The 15,985-nt window shown below is 41.2% G+C and overlaps 1 protein-coding gene and 1 long non-coding RNA gene across 8 annotated transcripts in view; one reads left to right on the top strand and one right to left on the bottom strand.

Moving 5' to 3' along the window:
- Positions 1 to 3,878: 3,878 nt before the first annotated feature.
- On the bottom strand, positions 3,879 to 10,573 carry LOC135298035 (uncharacterized). 2 transcript variants are annotated; one of them, XR_010359998.1, is made up of 4 exons: positions 6,895 to 10,573; positions 6,419 to 6,541; positions 5,607 to 5,785; positions 3,879 to 4,614 (listed from the first exon to the last, which is right to left on the bottom strand). It is a non-coding gene; the product is annotated as an uncharacterized LOC135298035 (long non-coding RNA). The 2 variants fall into 2 exon arrangements; XR_010359997.1 differs by having other exon boundaries at positions 6,419 to 10,573.
- A 61-nt stretch (positions 10,574 to 10,634) lies between these two features.
- FBXL4 (F-box and leucine rich repeat protein 4) overlaps positions 10,635 to 15,985 on the top strand; it is a 61,807-nt gene continuing 56,456 nt past the window's right edge. For 2 of the 6 annotated variants that reach the window (XM_064412768.1, XM_064412769.1), the window contains exon 1: positions 10,801 to 11,320. The gene's annotated coding sequence lies outside the window, so the exon portion shown is untranslated. Of the gene's footprint in view, positions 10,741 to 10,800; positions 11,321 to 15,985 lie in introns of those variants that run through there. The other 4 variants (XM_064412767.1, XM_064412770.1, XM_064412772.1 and 1 more) reach the window with 4 other exon arrangements.

Below are 15,985 nucleotides of genomic sequence, written 5' to 3'. Positions count from 1 at the left end.
GATTTTAATAATGGTATGAATATGAAAAATACTACCTATTAGCAAGAATGATAGAGGGAGGAATTAAAAACAAACACTGTCTATATAATGCTTTACAGCACTTGTGAATCAAACATTAAGTGGTTCATTCTCTCATTAGCTCTGTGAAGTAACGTCATTAATCCTCCTTTGTGATGGGGGAGCATCTGCATACATAGATAAGTGATAGATATTTAAGGTCACTCAGCTGGCTGCAGCCGACCTGGGTGTTATTACCTAGAGCATTTGATCTCCACGTGTGTGCATAGCTATTACTGTAAGCAGGAATATGTACAGACACATTTCTCACGTGCTGAAAATTAACTTGCACTGCACACCTCTGCTATCAACATTTAAAGGTTCCTACTTTTTAATGTCATAAAAAAGCACTTGTCATTGTGGTTATCACTACTGTCATTAGAAACACAGGTTTTTTCATTCCAACCTGAAATAGTGATTCCTATTCCCAGTATCCTGTGTGCATGGAGGTAGGTCAGCCTGGTGCTTGAGAGTAAATACCCTTGGCTGATCAGGCTGTGCTGCCTTGCTTACGGAAAGAAAAATCATCCATAGATATCCTGAAACCACAAGGACAGCTGTTCAGATATACCTTGCAGACACAGGACTACAAAGACTCACCACAATGCAACAGTAGTTAGTATTTGATTTTGAGACATTGTGCAAGGATAACTGTCAGAAGATAATTATTGCAAATGCAGGGAAGGAAATATTCCCATTTTTTTCTAGTATGGCTTCTATTATTAGGGCTAAGTGCCCTCTTTTACTCTGATCGTAATACATTCTGGATACACATATTAAAAAATTAAAAGTAATCTGTTACTAGCATCTGCTTTGTAGGCATTTTGACATTACCCTCCTGTCTTGGGATACATCCAGCTCTTATTCATGGGAGTCCCTGCTCCTCCCCCCTCCTATGCCTTCATGTTCCCCTTTGATCATTCTCATTCTCCTGATTTCTGACTCGGTCTCTCAGAAGCTGGTGTGTTTAAATGCTCCCATTGGTCCCCCATTCCAGCTGCCATCCATCTCCTTCAGACCCGCCATGACATTCCAGAGTCGTGGCTTCTGCACATCTTGAGGGTGCTGTCACAAGGGGCTGATTTAACACAGTGGAAGAGACAGACAAATGGTTAGCTGCAGACATAGGACAGGCCAAGGGAGCTTTGTAAAAGCTATAAATAGCTCTCTTGAGTTTCAGGATTTTGCAACTGAAGAAGGCAAGGTGCTAATGAGGCAGGGAGGAGCACCTGCTCTTCGATGACACTGCTGGCCTCCACCTTCTCCACTGGAGAAAAAGTTAAAGGAGTTGATTAATATAGTTCAGGAAGGTTTCAGGATTAATTTTCAGGAATGTAAAGTAATCAACATTTTCTCAAGCAGTTAGCAGGTTCAGTCAATAACAATGCCACCTTCAGAACTATGTGCCCAGAATAAGCGATCATCAGGAAGCCAGGGACAAGACAACACTCAGTCTAAAGGGTTATAATAATAGAATAGGGAAAAAAAAATTAATAAAGAATGTTAAATATCTTTCATTAATGAGTACTGGAAGCTAACAGCAGGTAGCAAAAACCCCAACCCTCTTTATTCCAAGTAACTTAGTGTCCCCTGTGTGGAGGTGAGTGGGCTGCTCACACATAAGCAGTTTTCTGCATCCCAAACCCTTGCAGGAGCTGCAGCTGTCATTGCAGCTTCATGCTTGGACTGGTGACCCCTAGCTATGTCCTCCAAACAGTAAGGAAAGCTTTTGATACAGGAACAGAGAAATCAACAGATTAAAAAACACCCCAAACCAACAGATTCAAAACAAACACCACTTTTCTTGTGAAACCGCTCTATTTAAAAACTAAGAATAAAATCACTCTGCCCTGAAAAGGATATTACAGTGTTCTTAGCAACTGCACACTGTTACCTTGTTTCTGGATAAACTAATTAATTGCATTACCAGTAACTCACTGACAAATTGCATGATATGCTGCAGGAAAAACCTCCAGGAAGAGGACCTACCTAAGATCTTCCTTATGCTACTTTATAATGGGTTAATTCCAGTCATTTCAAAGTGTAAAAATCAATACAGAAGTGGGCCAATTCTTTTATATATACTTGTAGTCTATAACTATTGAATGGTCATAATTAGGGGAAGTCACTGGCACACGCACCTACCTATCAGCCTGAAACTGAAGGGACAATGGAGCAAATAAAACAAACTGTGAAGCTATTTCTACATTTAAAAATTGTTCCTTACACAGTCTAAGGTGTGTCCAATACAAAGATATTTTATCAGCCTTTTCATTATTCAGAATTCTTTCAACAACTGTATCCAAACCAACATAACCCTCGATTTCCATGAGAGCATGAATTCATGCTAATTGTACATTAATTCCCAGGATGAATAATTGAGGTAGCAGATGCAACAGCTCAAAAAATGAAACCTTGTTTAGTGCTTAAGTAACAAGGTATAAGCCTTATGTTGATCAAGAAAACTGTGCCTAGGTCTTCATTGACACACCAGCAATCAATGCACAGCTGATAAAATCAGAGACCATGCAGGTTTTAGTGTGTGACCCTGTTGTGTTTGACTCAGCTTGAACATACCTGTAGTCTTTAAGTTTCTCAGTGCTTTTTATAGCTAGGAACCATCACCTCCCATTATGCTATAAAACCTCTCCAAAGCAATCATGATGTGTGGATGTAGAAAAGGAATTATTTTAAAATAATGCCTGGTTCTTCTTGTTTGGGATCAGCTAGCATTTATTCCCACTTTCCTGTATTTCTTCCTGACAGTGTTTAACGGAGAACTTACATGTGGATGTCCTGCCCATTACAATCCCTCTGCGTACTAATATGACATCATGTTGTTTGATATTGCCTCCCATTAACCCTCTATTTATAAATATTACCTAGATCATGACCCTAGTTTATCAGTTAGGGAAACCAGCCAAATTCTTGAATGAAAATATGACTATTTCAAAAATTAGAAGGTTGCAAAATAGGAGATCACTAAATAAACTGACCCAATTCACTTTAAAAGCTTGCTTGTTTCTAACCAGCTGTAAGGTGGAAATAGAGTATCCAGCTTGCTAAGGTGGAAAATTCCAGTATAATTATTAGCCAAGAATGGAAAAACCCCAGACCCACCCACAGATTTTACATTCTGGTCATTTGAATGCCAACATGGTACCCATGCATACTTCAGAAGCAACTTAGACCAGTTGTTTCTATTGCTGTAGCAAGTTCATTATTAAGCAGAGAATGCTTGGGTAAGACATTTGGCTGTGCACTGTGCTATTTTCTATTTTTACCATATCCACACTTAAGGGACTTTCACAAATTAAGGAGATCAGAAGTGTTTCCTGAGTGTGTGTGTCTGCACATATGGAATTTACAAGTACACATACACAGCATATGTTTTAGCTGTTGGTATAGCAGGCAAAGAAGGTGGATACAAGCTTCTAGTTAAAAGCTGAAGCTCATTAAGTCTTTCCTGAAACTGGCTGCTAAAAGCTTAGGTATTTAGGGAAGTGTCATTTTCTTTACTTACACATTATCTGCTCAAGACAAAAAGGACAAAGATCAGAACTAGAGACTTCTTGCCAGCTTTACACACCTGCCCTAGCAAGAGGAGCCCTCTTTCTCAATTCATTTCCCTAGTTTTCTCTACAGTCTGGAAAAATGCTTGAATGACAAGCTCAGATGGACAACCAGAAACCATTTATCCTCAGCTCTGAGGGGAGGATTATTTCTGCTGGCAAATTGACCTTATCTCTTTGAGAAGATAGCTTCCTTTTTTGTGCCCTTGCTTGTTGAACAGGACTCATTAGGTTAACCAAGAGGTCATTAGGTCATTAACTGCCCAAGCTGTGGTAGAGTTCCCATGACTTTTTAAAGTTTGCATATGTTGGACCTTCCAGACTTTCTTTCTAAAATTCAGGAATAGTTTTGTTTTAAAAGAAGGCAACAGAATAGGATGCTGAATTCTAATACATATTCTGAACTGTTCCATCACAAAATAAGCTTTTCAAAATGTTTTGTATATTCCCTCGTATCTCCCTTTTTAATAAAACACAGCAAGCACTATAACCTTAACTTTTATAGACACCTTTTCTTATACTGTCTTTTGATACATCAGTTTTACTTTTCATACATGTGGTATTCCTAGAAATGGAGAAAGATACTAAGTAAGCATATGGTTTTACTGTTGGCATATTTATATTTACATGGCTGAAAGCAGCTTTTCTGCATCTGTGGATGTACATGCTCTTTCTGAAAGAAAACTTCTGCTTATCTGATGTATCATATCAGAAGCTTAAGACATCAGTTGCAAAGAACCACCTCCAGCTTCTGCATTCAGTGCTGCTGATAACAATGCTAACATTGATCCAATCTGAACAGCAATAGGAACTTTACAGTAGTTTTCAATGTTTTCCAGGTTTCTAAGCCTTCAGTGGAATCCTCTTACTGTTTAGCATCTGTAAATCTTCAGCTCTGCTGGGTTCTGATTTGACTGATCATGCCATTGTGAAATGTGGCAGCAGTGGATGAACCACTCTTTTGTAGCCATAGAACACAGCTGACCTATAAAAAAATATCTCTGGTCATATGAACATATTGTAGAGAGTTTAAAATAGTTGTGTGATGCTTGATGAGAGGATGACAATGTCTTTTTGTGAGGCTGAATGACATATCTCTATTGAGATCAATATGACTCAGTTGTGCAAACATTGAAGTACTGCACTGCAGCTGTATCTATTCCCCTGGGTTTTGTGCTGAAAAATGCAGTGTGGACATTATACACATCTATCTCAAAACTACCCATCCTCTGCTCCTTGCTTCCAGACAGTTCATACAGTCATTATACATTAAAATATTAAAGCACTGATAAATTTCTAAAGAAAAATTACTGTCATGATAAATGATACTTGAACTGATTAACAATTACTACCAATCAATATCATAAGTCTGATAAAACCCTAATTGTCCTTCTAATTGTTAGAACTTTGTTTCCATCATGAAATTACAATGAGATATTGTTTAAATGTACCTTACAGCTCTCTTGTTATAAGGAAGGAATCAATTGTCCCTGTTCCTTGAGCGTACCTGCCTGTGATACCTTTCTGCACTGCTAGCAGGCTGCAAGGAAAGCCTACAGTAGAAACAGCCAGCAGTGCACCAGGAGCACTTACTTTTAGAAATTTGACATTCAGAAGGTTAAAGCAGCAAGTCTGGTTTGAAGAAAGTAGGTGCTTTGCCAGAATTGCCTCTGGGAAAATTTTTTATGGCATAGACACCTAGAGCATTTACTTGTCTGCTGGAAGAGAAAAATGGTGGTAGCCCAAGGGCTAAGGGAATTTCCTACTTATTCTTTCAATTGTTATTCAGGTTTCAATGTTACTGTATATCTTCCTAAAATGTTGTATAGGTTTTACAGCCCTGCTCTTAAATTTCAATTGAATGCAGGAACAAGCTGTGCAGTGTCAACACAAAAGCTTAATAAGATTGTATCTATCTGTCTCTTTAGATCCCTATATGAAGCCTATTGCTGGTTAAAATTAGCATATTATCCTTACTGGATCCTACTGTTGCTGACAAAGGACTCAGGTCTAAAACTTGTCTGAAGATTCTTGCACAACAACCTCCTTGTATACAGTAGATTTTGCTATCTCAGATTCCCTAATCCTCATTAAAAATCTCATAAAGACTTCAGTCAGCACATCCTTTCCATACTTTAGGATAACTGCTCATATTTCTGCAGCAAGACAAAAAGGAAAGAAGAAAGATGATTAACCATGATATGTCCAGGTAACATTGTATTTTGATAAATCAGGATTTTCTCACATTTTATGTTTTTTCTTAAGGCTTAATTACATATCATGTGGAGTATTTACACAGTAAGGGCAGTGCTTAGCCATTCAAATGCTGAATCTGTTACTGTCATATAATTTATAAATACATAAAATCATGTATACTAGGGACTTTAGGGGAGACAAAGCAAGACATCACCCTTGCTCAATGAATCTACAGCCTAAATTCTATGTGATCTACCAAGAACTAGTAACAAGCAGCAGCGACAGATGAAACACAGCAGTTGTTTAATAGCATATAAAATTTAAGCACATACTTGTACTGTGGCACATTCTTCTCTTTTATCTTTTGATAAAATCCAAGAAAATAAAGATACAATGCAGTAAATATGATCAACTACACAATAGAGCATTTTCATAGAATATAGCAGAGAAAGAGAGAATGTTATACAAAATATTGTTACATGGGAAAAAACCCCACAGGGAATAAAAAATTTCCTTTTGGAAAAAGAGTTCCAGCTAACATAACAGCCAAAGTAATTGTTAGGCCTGGCTCATGGGAACACCTACAAACTTACTCAGTCTCATTGACTTAGTATACTTTCTCTTCCATTTCAAAGAATATATGTAATTTCACATATCAAAAAGCAGTAATGCTGGTCCAAAAGGCAGTGAGATGTTTTCCATGCTGGGTTAATATCCTGGGATGCAGAGGAAGCCAGAAAGAACAATTCACACCAGTGGCAATGGTGTTATGCATACACACTCAGTGCTGCTTTGCAGTTAGCACTTGGCTAAGTTTGTTGTATTAAAAATAACTCACTGATTAAAATGATTTCATTATTTTTAGGGTTCAGTTTAACACTTTCATATACAAAGCTTTGCAAAGTGATAACGAAATTCAGATAAGTTCCCTGCTGGGAGCAGGACCTGGTGACTTAAAAGTCAGCTACTTTCCTGCATGAATTGTTTACTTACAAAACATTTTCTCAAACAATATGTTAGAAATAGCAACACAGGCCTCCCTTGTTTGCAAACTTAACTAAAGTGTTACCCTGTTTCCAGTGGGAGTTGTCTTCTAAGTGTTTGCACAAGGCTCAGGTAAGCTTCACTGCCTCCATCAGCAGATTCTTTGTTCTCACTACAAATCCCTCTGCTACATATGCTTTTCCAACAACCACTCTGCCTGGAAAAGTGGATCTGGACATATTTTGTGAGTGCAGAATATAAATGAGCCTTTGACCTCCACAACCAATAGCTGCTGTGTGGGATCTTTACCTCCTCCTGTGGAAAGTTTCCCTCTGGACATTTTAATTGGTTATCACAGTGGTGCCTTGGGATGAGTTGAAGTACTTGACTGTGGACTCAAGGCCTAGTCACCTGTCCTGGGAGCCAAAAGTAATTGAAATGTCACCAGGCATATCACTCCTTTACGTGCCTTTGGTATACACACAGACATAACTTTTTATCCATGCCACTTACATGGCCTTTCTATGCTCTATGCCTATTTTTGAAATAACAATATTCCTACTGACTTCAGTTAAGATTTTCCCTCATGAGCAAGACATACCACTGGTTATAATAATGAGAAAAACCTGAAGAAGAAGCAGGATGCTGTTAAGACATGAATTTGGTGCTTACAAAGTTTGATTAACACAGAGAAGCCAAGGCTTACTCTTATGTTACAAACAGAAGGTTTCCTGTACTGCTTTACCAGTGTATTTCCTTTCAACACAGTGGACTATTTCTGGGATGTATTCTATGCCTAGTTTTACTGCTGATGTGGATATAGAAATATGTATAAAGTGCTCATGTGCCATATCTCACTGAAAATTATCTGTCAGCTCCAGATGTGTATAACTGTTGAATAAAAACAGATCATCAATTGATTTTTGCAAAGGCTGTGGAATGACAATTTGACAGTAATTTGGAGCACATCTTGAATGCACATAGCATGACTTTGAGACAGCAGCCTAGACAAAAAGTACACTGTCACCCAATGCCCTCTATCCCCTTCAATAAATACTAGTCTTCCTGCAGTTTTAAAATGCTACATGCCATTGGGCAGCCTCTGTGAATAATGATGGAGTTTGTTTCGTAATTTCTCTGGCTTGTTAAGGGTGTGTCCACACACAGCACATCCTTATTTTCTGTATGAAAGCTTGAGGATGGTCTATGTGAAGTGAAGAGAGATGTGAGAGTGACAAAGAGTGACAACTTCCATGTCCCTTGGGCACCTATCATAGGAGCAAAGGGGAGATGTTGGATCACCTGGAGGTATCCATGTCTCCCCGTGATTTATAGAATAAGCCCAGCAGACCAGACCAAACACAGAACTTTGACAATGCTAAATTCAAGAGCAATCTGTTCCAGTTTCTGTGAGTTGGCAGATGAGTGGACTGAGAGGAAAACTTTTCATATCCATCTAGCTTTTGCACTGATACAGAATTCAACCTCCGACAACATTAAAACAAACAAAGGATAGGAACAATTTGGCCAAACACAGACCTCTGTACAGATGTCTCTTGCTTGCTTTCTCTTTATAGCTGACAATAGACAGAAATAGAAACCTTTGCATTTCTCTTCTTAGGTGACTGCTAATAGAAGGGGTTAGATAATTTGTTAAATTAACCAATTAAATGGGTTAGATAAATTGTGCATTCCAAGTATTCTACCTTTCTTCACTTACTTAATTTTAAAATGGAGGATATCATGAGAAGTACAAAACCTAAAATGAAAGCAATAACGTAAACAAAATAAACTACAAAAACTCATTTTCATGCCTAACCTATTTTCTGACTCACCAAACTTATTCATAGTCTTGTTTCCAATGTTATTTATTATTAAAGATTCAAACTTTGAGTTGGACACTCCCTGGGAAGGTGGTTATTGAAAGCACCTTTATAAATACTCTTGTAGCTTGCATCCAATTGTAAGACTGAGGTGAGGATAAATGATGCCAAAGGGCACTCTGCATTGCTGTCACTGAAACCTGAAGAGTCTAGCTTCCTCTTCCATGGAAGCAGTGCCTTAAAACTGGGAGCTTGAATTGTTATTTTAAAATAGTACAGTGGTGTCTGAGGCACATAAAATGTGTCTATATGTGCATTTCTGCACGTGTGCACACAGGTGTGTGCAGGTGTATGAATCACCTAGAAGCTGGTCATTCTGGCATGTCCCTTGTGGAAATCAGGGTTGTGTGGTGGCTTGTCTGCCACTGCAGTTAGCAACCAAAATGTATTCTATACTAAACTTATAGATTTCTATATTTGAAATTTATTATAAATGCATAGAATTTATATTAAAGCATTATATAAAAAGCACCTTACATAGCAACTACTTGCATATTTTCTGGATTTTTAGAATTATATTTGACCACCTAGTAAAAGTCAGCAACTCTACTTTCTACTGCATCTGAACGATCCCAGGCACCAACTACCATGGAGCCTTGCTGGAGACCTGAGGAGACCAGATGGAGTGACAGCAATTTTAGTGATTACTGCAGAAGCTCTGACTGGAAGGGGTGGTGGGGAGAGAAAGCACTCAAGCACCAAATTAAATTACATGACACTTCCTTCGCAATAGGCCAGGTAGCAACCCAAGAGGCACCACAGTGTGCTGGAGTAAGTACCCACTAAGATCAATTAAAAACAGGGCTGCCCTTATGACATGCTAGGAACTCAAACATGACATTGAAAGCATAACTCGACTGGCCTGGGGCTAGGGAAGACACACTGCCTGGTGAAAAGCTCTGTGAGAACCCAAGCCAGGGCTCATCCTGAGCGGGTGGGCTCATGGCACCCACCTCACCATGGCCTTCATGTCTGCACAGGTAACAAAACACAAAGCAGAGTGGGCCTGAGTCACAAACCACAACACCGCAATGATTCAACACCCTGGAGGGAAGGGATGCCCTCCAGAGGGACCCTGACACACTTGAGAGGTGGGCCAGTGTGAATCTTATAAAGTTCAGCAAAGCACAAAGTTTTCACCTGGATTGTGGCAATCCTGGACATACCCACATGTTAGGCGGAGAAGTGACTGAGAGCCACTCTGCGGAGAAAGACTTAGGTGTGATGGCGGGTGAAAAACTCAACATGAGACAGCAGCGTGCACTCACAGCCCAGAAAACCAATGGAGTCCTGGGCTGCATCAAAAACAGTGTGGCCAGCAGCGTTAGGGAGGTGATCTCCCCCTCTACTCTGCTCTGGTGAGATCCCACACATAGTACTGTGTACAATGATGGTGTGCCCAGCGTAAGGAGGACATGAAAGTTTTGAAGCAAGTCCAGACTAGAGCATCTCCCCTATGAATGCTGAGCAAGTTGGGGCTGTTCAGCCTGGAGAAGAGATGGTTTCGTGGAGACCTCATGGCAACCTTCCAGTGTGTGAAGGGGCTGACAGGGAAACTGCAGAGACTCTGCATCTATCCGTGTTGTGATAGGACAAGGAGTAATGGGTACAAACTGAAAGAGGGGAACTTTATGTTAGACATCAGGAAGAAATTCTTAACTGTGAGGACGGTGAGACACTGGAACAGGTTGTCCAGAGAACCTGTGGATGCCCCACCCCTAGCATTGTTCAAGGCCAGGCTGGCTGGAGCTTTGAGCAACCTGGTCTACTGCTAGGGGTCCCTACCCATAGCAGTGGGGTTCAGGCTAGATGATCTTTAATTACCCTCGTAATTCCAGGATTCTCCTATCCCACAGGAAAACCCCCGCGCCCGCCGCCCGCCGGGCCCGCCCCACGCCGGGGCTCGGGCAGGCGCAGCCGCCGGCCCCGCCCCCGCCGCGCCGCTTCCCCCGGTTCCCGCCCCCGCCGCCCTCCGTGCGCGGTGCTTCCGGCGGCGCCCGGCGCGGCGGCGGCTCCTGCGGCCCGGCCAGCTCCGCCCTCCGGACGGGGTAGGGTGGCGGCGGCGGCGGCGGCGCTGCCGGGCGGGCGCGGGGGGGCCGCAGCGCCGGGCCCTGCAGCAGCCGCGGTGCGGGGCCGGCCCTGCGCGGCGGGTGCGGGCGGCCGCGGGTGTGCGCTCCCCGTCCGCCCGCCCCGGGGAGGCTGGCGGGGCAGGTCCGGGCCGGGCCGGTGCTGCTGCTGCTGCTGCTGTCGGGGAGGGGACGCGTCAGGCAGCGGCGGCACCGGGCAGTGCCGCCCGTCTCTGCCCGCCGCTGTCCCTAGGCCTCGGCTGCGCCCCGGGGCAGGGAACTGCCCCCCTCGGACGGGAGCTGCCCCTGCCGGTGGAGAGAACGGAGGAGTGGGAAGGGGTAGGGATGGCGTGGAGCAGCGAGGAGGGGAGGAACAGCGCTGGGAGCAGACAAAGCGGGCAGCGCTGGGCACGGGTTGTGCTCCTCTCACCTGCGGGTCCTCCGCCGCTGCTCGGTCCCTGCGGTGTTCCACACTTCCACGGTTTCACAGCTGCCCGGTCACAACACGACAGAAGGCAGGATAGGAGCTGAACTAGCGATACTGTTTTATTTTATTTTTTAGGTGTGTACTTCGGGGTGCTTCACTTCTTGTGGGTTGTTATTTGCTAGCGGTGCAGGCTGACAGATGGACATCACTTGGATGTGAACGGACATGGTTAGGACGAGAGAACGCAGTCTTAAGCTGTGCCAGGGGAGATTTAGGTTGGCCATGAGGAAGAATTTCTTCACAGAAGGGGTGGCTAGACACTGGAACGGGCTGCCCAGGGAGGTGATGGAGTCACTGTCCTTGGAGGTGTTTTAGTAAACATGGCACTTAGTGCAATGGTCTATGTGACATGGCGCTTTTAGGTCATAGGTTGAACTTGATGATCTTGGAGGCCTTTTCCAACCCAATTGATTTATTAATTCTGTGACTGTGGGAGGTAACAATTACATGGCCTAATAGCTGTGATCTGTGCAGTGAGGATGCAGCTGACCAGCAAGTGAATGCTACACAGAGTATGCCTGCATGGAGAGGCAGTATGACATCTCAAGAGAAAAGTAATAAGACAAATGCACACAAATTTCTTTTTAAAAGTAGTGTGGGGAATTTTAATTTTTTTTTTTAATTTTTTACATGAAGGGGATAGTTTCGCCACAGCTGGAAGGGTGGTTGGTCAGAATGAAGTGGCATAATGCTGGTAACTTCAGGCTGTTAATAGAAAGGGCTACCTGATGATTTGCTCATGTTGAGAAACAATTTCTGTTATTTGAGAAAGCCGCCTCCACAAGGCAGGGTGGCCACTTGGAATGTGTAATAGGTGCCAAAGTTGTCTCCCTTGTATCTCAGTGCTAAACCACACCATGAGTCTGTCCTAGCAGGAATGCAGTCAGTGAAGTAACCTGAAATTCTTGGATTTTGCCTGTTTTGGTGCTCATGAAGGCAACATAAGATTTTTAGATAGATAAAATTACCATATATTGCAATTTTTTTTTCAAACAGTAGAACTATGTGTGCAGTTTTTTTCAAACAGTGGAAGTGTGTCTGAAGTGGCTCGTTTTAGTGCCAGAATATATTACGGGAAGAAACACAGCAATGGGGCCTGAGTTTAACATATACTGTAATAGCTTATTAATTTTTAATTAATAATAGCTTCTAGTTTCAACAAGTTGAGTGTAGAGTGTTGGTATAGTCTAGGTAATTAACAGCAAAAGATGCTAACCTGTGGTAAAGGTACTCTGTTTCAGACTGTAATGTAAGGATCCAGTATTCCCTCTGTGCATTAGTGTACAAAGATAATTAAGAGATTTCCCATTTACTGTCTTTTATCTAAGACACTTGTATTAAATTGCATTAATCTTTCTTCAGAGATCATACGAGCCCTTGTTTGTGTTGTTTATATATTCTTTGTAATTTGTCAATATTGCTGTTTCTTTTATAGTCAGATAAAGGAAAACTGCTCACTGCTCCCAAATGTGAGATTAGCAAAGCTGATGTAAACAGGAATTATTACTTCACTGGCTTTAAAAATCAAACCTGGTGTATGCATGGCTTGCATGTACAATATTTGCTTCTCTTGAAATAGTATAAACTCTTCCCTATCATGTGCTTTTCCAGGGATGGCTCAGGGATGAAATGTGCCATATTTTATTTTTTTCTCCCCCTAAATCTAGTATCTGTTACTTGTTATGTTTTCACAGGCATCCTTCATTTCACAGCCCCTTGAAATCTCAATTTTTCTGTGTACTTCCCACCTTTTCCTCAGCAGTCTGGTTGGTGAATAACTCTGTCCCGTTTTTGCTTGTATGGGATAAAATTGTGGTTATTGAGGAGTTGCATTTGCCAAACTAACCAAAATGAATAGATAGAGCATAGCATACCCTGAATTGGAAGGAACCCATCAGGATCATTGAGTCCAACTTCTGGCCCTGCGCAGGACACTCCAGCAATCACACCGTGTGCCTGAGAGCATTGTCCAAATGCTTCTTGAACTCAGGACTGGTGCTGTCACCACTTCTCTGGAGAGCCTGCTCCAGTGCCCAGCCATCCTCTGGGTGAAAAACATTTTCTTCATACCCAGCCTAAACCTGCTTCACGCTGTTTTTTCAAGTACAGTAATCATTAATTGGATGGGTTCCCTCAAAGCTGGAATATGGATTTATATACAAAAACTCCCTATAAAAAGAGGCAAAATAAACTGAAGAGATGTAGTGCTTTTGACTGCTTTAAATTAATTAGTGCCTTTCCCCATGCAATCTGTACAGAAGCTGTAAGATGTTTCACTTTGTCAAGCTTTTCTGTGCTTGGAAGAAGGCAGCAGTGAAGGCAGCAGTCTTAGAAGCCTTTCTGTATGTATAGCATGAAGAAAAGAAGGGTTAGAAAAAGGGACTTTGCCCATATAATTGAAATAGTTATAAATTAAATAATAGCCTGGGTAAGAGATATTGGAGATATTTTGAATGAATTTTGAAAGAAAATAGCTCTTAAAAAGTTTTATTCCAGGTCTAGTCCAATGTGGTTTTTGGAGTCCTGTCTGTCTTGTAAAAGCAGAGGCAACATTTTGATAGAACTCTGAGCTCGTCTGATTTGGAGCCTGTGCAGTCTTGCCCCCCCTCAAGCCAGCACTCAAGATGGTCTGGGGAGAAGAACAGACTGAAAACTGGTTCTGGTGTTTCATAGCACTATTTCAGTTCATTTAATGGTATTGACAGGAAAAAAAACAAAACATTATGTAAAAGAAACAAAAGATGTAGAAGGCTGCTGCTTGGGAGGAGGATACAAAGAGACACTTATAAGAAACCTTTATTAGGCTTTAGTGTAGCATAATTATGCCTGTACAAAAAAAATAATCATATACAACATGCCAAAGACCCAGCCAGAGATCAGAAGGCATAGTTGCATGGGCCTAAGTGGATCTCTTTAAAATAATCAAGAAGTTTGAGAGAAGAGGAACTTTTTGACATAAACTTTGCATGTACATGAGCTCTGGAGCTGTTTGTCTTGATGCTTTGTGTAGACCCGTGTCTGCATTTTATCTTTTTTTGCAAAGTTAAATCCTGTTATTTAGAAATCAGCTTGACTTCTGGTAGTCCCTGAAAAAATCTCTTTGTATCATCTGGCCCTACTGATCTGTATTTAATGTAATTCTTTCACTAGCTTATTATCCTTTAACCTCTGAAGCAATTTTTCATTTGTCTTTTTAACTCCACACAATTCTTAATGCTTCTTTTAAAATGCCAAAAGAAGAATTCCGATTTGTATTGTAGTCCTAATGGTTATTTAATCCTTTTTCTATAGTAGTTTTGTCTTGCTTGTTATAAGCTACTATATCTGATACGGTTTTTAACTCTTTAAAACTAATTTGCGTCCACTTCTGTTGTTTAGACTAATAAGTTTACAAGAAAGCTTTCTATTCCTGCTTACTTTTGACCGTGTTGACAAATGCCAGCCAAAATTGACAAAGTTGTGTCAGTGTCAAGGATTTCAAATTGTTACGGGTTTTACAAAATTATCAATTTGCTAGAGGGAGAGTGACCCAAATTAACATTACTGCTAATGGAAGATCTGCAGGATGATTTAGGTTATTTCCTCTCTTAGACCCGGCTTAAACTGGCCAGCTAGCTAACATACAGCTCTGGACTGGGTGGTTTTGCTGCTCTTGGACAAGTTAAGATAAGGAGCACAGCTGGGTTTTACAGCAGTGTCTCCAGAGCTGCAGGCTGTGGCCAGAGGAAGCCTGCAGTTTGCAGTGCAGATGTCAAGTTGTGTAGGTTGCTTATGTGAGATAAGTGATTCCCACTGATCTTCAAGTACCACAGCTGAATGAGTCTTAAAATTGAGATCTGTAAGGCCATATTTTCTGTGGAGCAGCCTTCAAATCATCTTAATCAGTAAAATTTTGAGTTTGAAGGTGATCTAGCCATGATTCCAGGGCTTGATAGCAGAACATTTGTTGAAGTTTAATGTCTGTTGGCATATTCTTTAAATAGCTCTTTCTTTTTAAGAGGGGAAAAATCCAGAAGGAGAATGTATTTGTAATATTTACTTACATCTTACATCAAAACATCTCTGCTTTGAAAAAATGAAATAACTCTTTTCAGTTTGGAGTTCTTTCTATTTTTTTTTCTTTTAAGGAGGAGAGGTTCAGGGTTGTGCTACTTTTTTTTTTTTTCCCAGTGTCTTTTCTGAAAGGTGGCTTAGGTTGTTTGTGGGAAATGTGACATTATTGGTTCTTGGCATTTCAGGGGAGCTTGAAGTAAATCTGGCATATTATTTTATGCATTCCCTTCTGCACTGAGTATCAGGAGTAATTCATGTCCTTGACGGCTACATCAACATATGAAACTAAACAAAAGGCCAATAATAGTAGAAGCAAGAAAGTGAGAATTGAGCACTTCATTAGTAAACTTTCTTTCTGTCATGAGTAAAATGGGCGAATAGTGCAGCCTCTCCTTATCTGTTACCACAAGTGCCTTCTTGCTGGAAACGTTCATGCCAAAGAGAGCTGTTTGTATATCTCTGTGTGTTTATGAGTATGGGAACAAGCAAACATACACTGTGGATCTGTGTAGAGACTTTAAAAAGTTTCCATTTGTTTAATAATTTACCCTACTTTAAACTTATGCTTCCAAAAACGCTATAGTAGGGTCCCACTTGTACCCACTGCAAACATTAAATATGTGGTTTGTCTGCCTGGCAGTGTGGAGCAATGTGTTTGTTGTTACTTCTGCAATAGAAGGGTCAGAT

Source organism: Passer domesticus, chromosome 3, assembly GCF_036417665.1.
Source record: "Passer domesticus isolate bPasDom1 chromosome 3, bPasDom1.hap1, whole genome shotgun sequence".
Classification (NCBI taxonomy): domain Eukaryota; kingdom Metazoa; phylum Chordata; class Aves; order Passeriformes; family Passeridae; genus Passer; species Passer domesticus.
This window is presented reverse-complemented; position numbering and strand designations above follow the sequence as displayed.